At 40.9% G+C, this 7,430-nt stretch overlaps 1 protein-coding gene across 1 annotated transcript in view; it reads right to left on the bottom strand.

Moving 5' to 3' along the window:
* Positions 1 to 7,430, bottom strand: part of LOC126298722 (uncharacterized) — a 355,049-nt gene that overhangs the window by 338,664 nt on the left and 8,955 nt on the right. The gene's annotated exons all lie outside the window — the stretch shown is intronic.

Below are 7,430 nucleotides of genomic sequence, written 5' to 3'. Positions count from 1 at the left end.
TGAGTAGGAGCTCTTCATTGAGGTACGTACAACGTCAACGTTACGTCACGTCGCTCAGGCCGTTACTGAAGGATGAAAGTGATGTTACGAGTGACTGTGCGTCGAAAAAGTCGGATTATAGAGTCAGCAGTAAGAAACTCACAATAGTAGTAAAAAATTAGTGGCGAAAGCAAAACTAGTAAAAATGTTCAAATTTGTGTGAAATCTTATGGGACTTAACTGCTAAGGTCACCAGTCCCTAAGCTTACACACTAATTAACCTAAATTATCCTAGGGACAAACACACACACGCATGTCCGAGGGAGGACTCGAACCTCCGCCGGGACCAGCCGGCACAGTCCATGATTGCAGCGCCTAGACCGCTCGACTAATCCCGCGCGGCGCAAAATTAATAATGAATATTCTTGTCAAAAGGTGTATTGTAAATTCTACACGCCTTTGTGATCTGAAAGAATATAAAAAGGATCACACAAACATTTCAGAACATTTATTTGCTCACACATACAAACACAAAAATATATTTATCAGGCAGTAAATATCGTCTTTTTGGTTATCTTTTGCGTCTTGTTTTCTTTCTGATTGCCAGATAACAACAAAAAATTATATTTTTCTTCTTCAATGAAGCTAATTTAGATTAGCAGTTGAAGAAGCAATTTTCGTCAACAACAAAAAAAAATCTTTTCATCTATTTATGTCCTTTTTACAAACAGTGTTAGGTTTTCCTATGTCCAAGTACTGTAAAACTTAAGTAATTTCAGTTATTGTTCTCTTTTCTCGGAGAACACTTGAAGGAAAAATACCAACTGCTCCTGTAAGCATTAAAATAAAAATTAAGAGACAAAATTTATTCTGTATCTATACCCATACTAATAAAAAAAAACTGTAAAATCGACGTGTCAATCTATTTGGACATGCCACTCTCCAAAACTACTAGACGAGTTTTCATGGGGTTTTCACAGGTCACTTGAGATTAGCTAGGGGCAACATACAGATTTTATTTCATCAAAATCAGATCACGAAAAAAATATATTGTAATTTAAAGTTTTAAAAATGCGACACTGTGTTTGCCCTTTACCTTTTCGTGACTAAGCCGCTGAACTGATACAGATGAAATTTGATACGAAGATTGTTTGAACACTGAGGAAAAACGTAAGCTACTTTAGAAAGTGTGTTGTTGTTGTGGACATCAGTCCAGAGACTGGTTTGATGCAGCTCTCCATGCTACTCTATCCCTCTATCCTGTGCAAGCTTCTTCATCTCCCAGTACCTACTGCAACCTACATCCTTCTGAATCTGCTTAGTGTATTCATCTCTTGGTCTCCCTCTTGGATTTTTACCCTCCGCGATACCCTCAAATACTAAACTGGCGATCCCTTGATGCCTCAGAATATATCCTACCAACCGAACCCTTCTTCTGGTCAATTTGTGACACAAATTTCTCTTCACTCAAATTCTATTCAATACCTCCTCATTAGTTATGTGATCTACCCATCTAACCTTCTTCATTCTTCTGCAGCACCACATTTCGAAAGCTTCCATTTCCTTTTGTCGAAACTATTTAACTTCCATACATGGCTACACTCCATACAAATACTTTCAGAAACGACTTCCTGACACATAAATCTATACTAGATGTTAACAAATTTCTCTTCTTCAGAAACGCTTTCCTTGCCATTGCCAATCTGCATTTTATATCCTCTCTACTTCGACCATCTTCAGTTATTTTACTCCCCAAATAACAAAACTCCTTCACTAGTTTAAGTTTCTCATTTCCCAATCTAATTCCCTCAGCGTCAACCGATTTAATTCGACTACACTCCCTTATCCTCGTTTTGCTTTTGTTGATGTTCATCTTATATCCTCCTTTGAAGACACTGTCCATTCCGTTCAGCTGCTCATCCAGGTCCTTTCCTGTCTCTGACAGAATTACAATGTCATCGGCGAACCTCAAAGTTTTAATTTCTTCTCCATGGATTTTAATTTCTACTCCAAATTCTTCTTTTCTTTCGCTTACTGCTTTCTCAATATACAGATTGAATAACATCGGGTCTCAGTCCATTCCCAACCACTGCTTCCCTTTCATGCCCCTAGACTCTTATAACTGCCATCTGGTTTCTGTACAAATTGTAAATAGCCTTCAGTTCCCTGTATTTTTCCCCTGCCACCTTCAGAAGTTGAAACAGAGTATTCCAGTCAACATTGTCAAAAGCTTTCTCCAAGTCTACAAATGCTAGAAACGTAGGTTTGCGTTTCCTTAATCTATTTGTAAGATAAGTCTTAGGGTCAGTATTGGCTCACGTGTTCCAACATTTCTACGGAATCCAAACCGATCTTCCCCGAGGTCGGCTTCTACCAGTTTTTCCATTCGTCTGTAAAGAATTCGTGTTAGTATTTTGCAGCCGTGGCTTATTAAAGTGATAGTTCGGTAATTTTCACATCTTTCAACCCCTGCTTTCTTCGGGATTAGAATTATTATATTCTTTTTGAAGCCTGAGTGTATTTCGTCTGTCTCATACATCTTGCTCACCATATGGTAGAGTTTTGTCAGGACTGGCTCTCCCAAGGCTACCAGTAGTTCTAATGGAATGCTGTCTACTCCAGCGGCCTTGTTTCGACTTACGTCTTTCAGTGCTCTGTCAAACTCTTCACGCAGTATCGTATATCCCATTTCATCTTCATCTACATCCTCTTCCATTTCCATAATATTGTCCTCAATAACATCGCCCTTGTATAGACCCTCTATATACTTCTTCCACCTTTCTGCTTTCCCTTCTTTGCTTAGAACTGGGTTTCCATCTGAGCTCTTGATATTCATGCAAGTGGTTCTCTTTTCTCCAAAGGTCTCTTTAATTTTCCTGTATTCAGTATCTATCTTACCCCTAGTGATATACGCCTCTCCATCCTTACATTTGTCCTCTAGCCATCCCTGCTTAGCTATTTTGCATACAAGATATTTATTGATTTGAAGAATATTACGCTAATTAGGGAAAATATTTACTCATTGTAAAAGTTATTTATTCTTCGACACTTCAACGCTTTTATTCATTGTTATGTTCTACGTAATACGATTCAACATAACGAATACAATACTTCTACAATTCTCAGTGTGTTTTATCCATGCTCTAATATAATAGGTGCGAAAGTAGCTCTGTTAAGTTATCACGACTAAACCGCTGAATCATTTTTTATGAAATTTCATATTGAGATGTCTTGAACTCTGAGGAAGAACATAGCTTACTTTGAAAATAAAAAAAGAAAAGTCGACACCTAAAAGTACGAAGATGGGTTGGTTCAAATGGCTCTGAGCACTATGGGACTTAACATCTTAGGTCATCAGTCCCCCAGAACTTAGAACTACTTAAACCTAACTAACCTGAGGACATCACACACATCCATGCCCGAGGCAGGATTCGAACCTGCGACTGCAGCAGTCCCGCGGTTCCAGACTGCAGCGCCTAGAACCGCACGGCCACCGCGGCCGGCACGAAGATGGGGATGGAACACTTTTTGCATCAGTGAAAATAACTCATGTTAAAAATTGTTATATTTTTTGCATAATATACACGTCGTATATGCTTAGGTACTTCAATAGCACGATGCATAGATTCGCGCTCCTGCCCCAGCCCGTCAGCATGCTCTAAAGTACTGATACGCGAAAGCAGCCGCGGGTAACAGCTAGCCCATTACTATAACATGATTGAGCGATGCGAGAACAGGTAACTTCCTATTCTAACAGACGACGGCACTGTCGAAAGACAAGTCTCGGTTACAAACAGCTGCCATTTAGGGAAAGCAGCCTCCCTCTGCGGACGTGCGTATGTCCCGCAACTTGTTGTAACTTAGCGCAGTTGAAACTTCTATGTTTTATGTCTAAAACTGCCGAATGCTTGCTGAATGTTCTTAAACTGCTGAGTGAACTTGAACCTACTGTCTCATTTCTTTTGTTTTCTTTTTTTTTTATCAATTCACTGACCTACAGAAGTTTCCCTGACAATTACAACTCAAACATATTCTACTCATTTATTGCCCACAATATGGAAACGCAACGCAATCTGACTGCAAATAATAACCCATACATTTCATAAGTTACTTACTTCACAGAAAATCTTCATTACTCGAACTACAGCAAATGCGGCAAGCAGCAACTACAACTAGCTAAATAAAAAGATTGTAACTACTGTAGGCTCTAACTACAAATAGGCATGTCATTACCAAAGGAAAGATTTTGTTGCAGAGCACACAATGTATTTAGCAAATTTTTACGTCAAGCATGTGACGTCCAGTTCCAAAAATTGTATAATCGTCAATAATTCAATTTTTCAAACATTAGCAGCTACATGAATCATCATTTTACAAGCCATATCCAACCAATACTAAATCTCCATGAGGAACATACGTCCAGGCCGTCCTCTGGTGCTAACACTTCCGAACGCCAACCTCTAACACTGCTGAATATTAACTTCAAACTGCGAGTCCTTCCAGCCACAGAGTATCTTAGCGAGGGCGCTGAGTGCTGTCAGTGATATTAATGCAGCCTATAGCGCTGCCAAAATACGAATATGTAAACGGGCTACTTACGCAGTGTGTGACACTGAACTCGTATTCGGGAGCATAACACTTCAAATCCTCGTCCAGATATCCAGTTCGCGTTGTGTCCAGTTTTCGGTATTTGTGAAATGTTAAAATACATCTCAGTAATATAGATTCCGCCGGATTTGTTGTCTTTCTCTTACATTACGCGGTATCTTCTCTAAATTTTGGAATTGCATAAAGGAAAGGGATAGGTTTTAATCTTCCTCTGACAATTTGCACTTCCCAGTTTATATGTTTGTCGAAGATTATGCCGAGATCTTTCGATAATCTTTTCATTTTTTGTAGGGTAACTGTTACGTCAAGGAGCATGGGAGTAAGTAGCCTCGAACACTTGAATGCGAGCAGCAATGTAAATTACACCGGTAAATGCTAAACTGAGAACTACATCATTTGAAACTCGACTACCACACATCTTACGTCTTAGACCTCTACAAACACGCTGCTTTTCCAGCTCGAGATTTATCTGCGCTACAATTCTTGTTTCAGAGCCATCTGTGAAAGGACTCGAGTTGTTTCGTCATACGATTTGAATGATGCGTCTTACGTATTAGTAAGCCAGCAGATGTCGCCATCTTGTGGCGAAATGGTGCTGCAGTTTCGTGTCCAAGTTGTGGATGTGTCGCTTCTCTGATGTCCTACGTTTCTCATAGAAATCACTGGACGATCCCTTAAACCTCTTCTGGAAGTAAAAAATTTCGGCTACCTGATGAAACTCCATAAGTGGAAAATCCAAGATAGATGAAAGTGAATTTGAGAGCTTTAATTGGCATACACTGAGATTCATACCGGCCGCAAAACTCCAGGTTACTGCCGCATACTCTAGCACTAATTACGGTAGCGTCTTGCGCAAAACAACTCCAACTCACTGTGAAAGTGTGGATAGCTGGTTTAGCATGGCTACAGCTACTGCTGCGTACCCATTGCTTTCGACCTCAGCTCTTCATTGTGCTGGCGTCAAAGTCTACCTCTGTATTTCATACATACTCTAGAAGCCACCGTGTGGTGCGCAGCGGAGGGTAACTTATATCATTACGAGTGATTTCCTTTCCTGTTCCAGTTGGAAATAGAGCCAGGGAAAAATGACTATCTATTTGTCTCCGTACAAGCCCTTATGTCTCTTATATTACCTTCGTGATCCTTACGAGAAATGTACGTTGGTGGCAGTAGAATCGTTCGTCGGTCATCTTCAAATACTGGTTCTCTAAATTTTCTCGAAAAGAACGTCGTCTTCCCTTCAGGGATTCCCATTTGAGTTCCCGAAGCATTTTTACAATACTTGCGAGTTGTTCGAACCTACTACTAACAATTCCAAGTCTTCCTTTAATCAGACCTGGAGTGGATCCCAAACACTCGAGCTCTACTCAACAATGGGTCGCACTAGTGTCTGCTTTACAGATGAACCACACCTCCTAAAATTCTTCCAATAAACCGAAGTCGACCATTTGCCTCCCCTACCACAATCGTCACATGCTCATTCCGTTTCATATCGCTTTTTAACGTTATTACGCCTAGATATTTAATCAACGTACTTTGTCAAGAAGCACACTACTAAAACAGCAGTCGAATATTACGGGTTTGGTTTTGCTACTTACATACATTAACTCACATTTTTCTACAGTTAGAGCTAGCTGCCATTCACAGTACCAAATATAAATTTTGTCTAAGCCATCAGGTATCCTCCTACAGTCACTCAACGACGACACTTTCCCGCACACTACAGCACCGTCAGTAAACAGCTTCAAATTGCTGTTCACCCTGCAGTAGGGTATAACTGCCGTCCTATCAGAGTTCACTGGGGCAGTCTTGACGATACCCATGTCCCTGATGAACACTCGCTGTCGAGTATAACGTACTGGGTTCTATTTTTAAGAAGTCTTTGAACCACTCACATAATACACTGAGATGACAAAACTTAAAGGATAGCGATACCCACACCTACAGATGACGGTAGTATCGCGCACACGAGATATAAAAGGGCAGTGTATTGGTGGAGCTGCTCAGGTGATTAATGTGAAAAGGTTTCCGACGTGATTATTGTCGTACGACGGGAATTAACAGACTATGACTACGGAATGGTCGTTGGAGCTAGACGATGGGACATTTCGTTTTGGAAATCGTTAGGGAACTTAATATTACAAGATCCACAGTGTCAAGAGTGTACCGAGAATACCAAATTTTCAGACATTTCCTCTCATCACGGACAACGCAGTGAACGACGGCTCTCACTTAACGACCGAGAGCAGCGGTGTGTGCTTAGTATTGTAAGTCGTAACAGACAAGCAACAGTGCCTGAAATAACTGCCGAAATCAATATGGAACGTACGGCGAACCAGATCCATAAAGAGAGCGGTGAAATTTGTCGTTAATGGGCTATGGCAGCAGACTACCGACGCGAGTGTATTTGCCGACAGCACGACATCGCCTGTAGGTCCTCTCCCGGGCTCTTGGCCATATCGGCCTAGATGACTGGAAAATTGTGACCTGGTCAGATGAGACCCAATTTTAGTTGGTAAGAGTTGATAGTAGGCTTCGAGCGTGTCGCAGACCTCACGAAGCCTGGGCCCAAGTCGTCAACGTGGTACTGCGCAAGCTGTTGGTGCCTCTATCATGGTGGGGGCTGTGTTTATATGGAATGGCCTTGGTATTCTGGTTCAACTGAACCGATCGTTGAATGGAAATAGTTCTGTTCTTCTACATTGATCCCATTTGCAACGATTCATGCACCTAATGTTCCCAAACTATGATGGAACTTCTGTGGATGAAAATGCGCCATGTCACCGGGTCACAATTATTCGCGTTTGGTTTGAATAATATTGTGGACAGTACGAGCAAATGAT

Source organism: Schistocerca gregaria, chromosome X (assembly GCF_023897955.1).
Source record: "Schistocerca gregaria isolate iqSchGreg1 chromosome X, iqSchGreg1.2, whole genome shotgun sequence".
Lineage (NCBI taxonomy): Eukaryota > Metazoa > Arthropoda > Insecta > Orthoptera > Acrididae > Schistocerca > Schistocerca gregaria.
The sequence above is the reverse complement of the archived record's forward strand: the minus strand, read 5'-3'. Positions and strand labels throughout refer to the sequence as shown.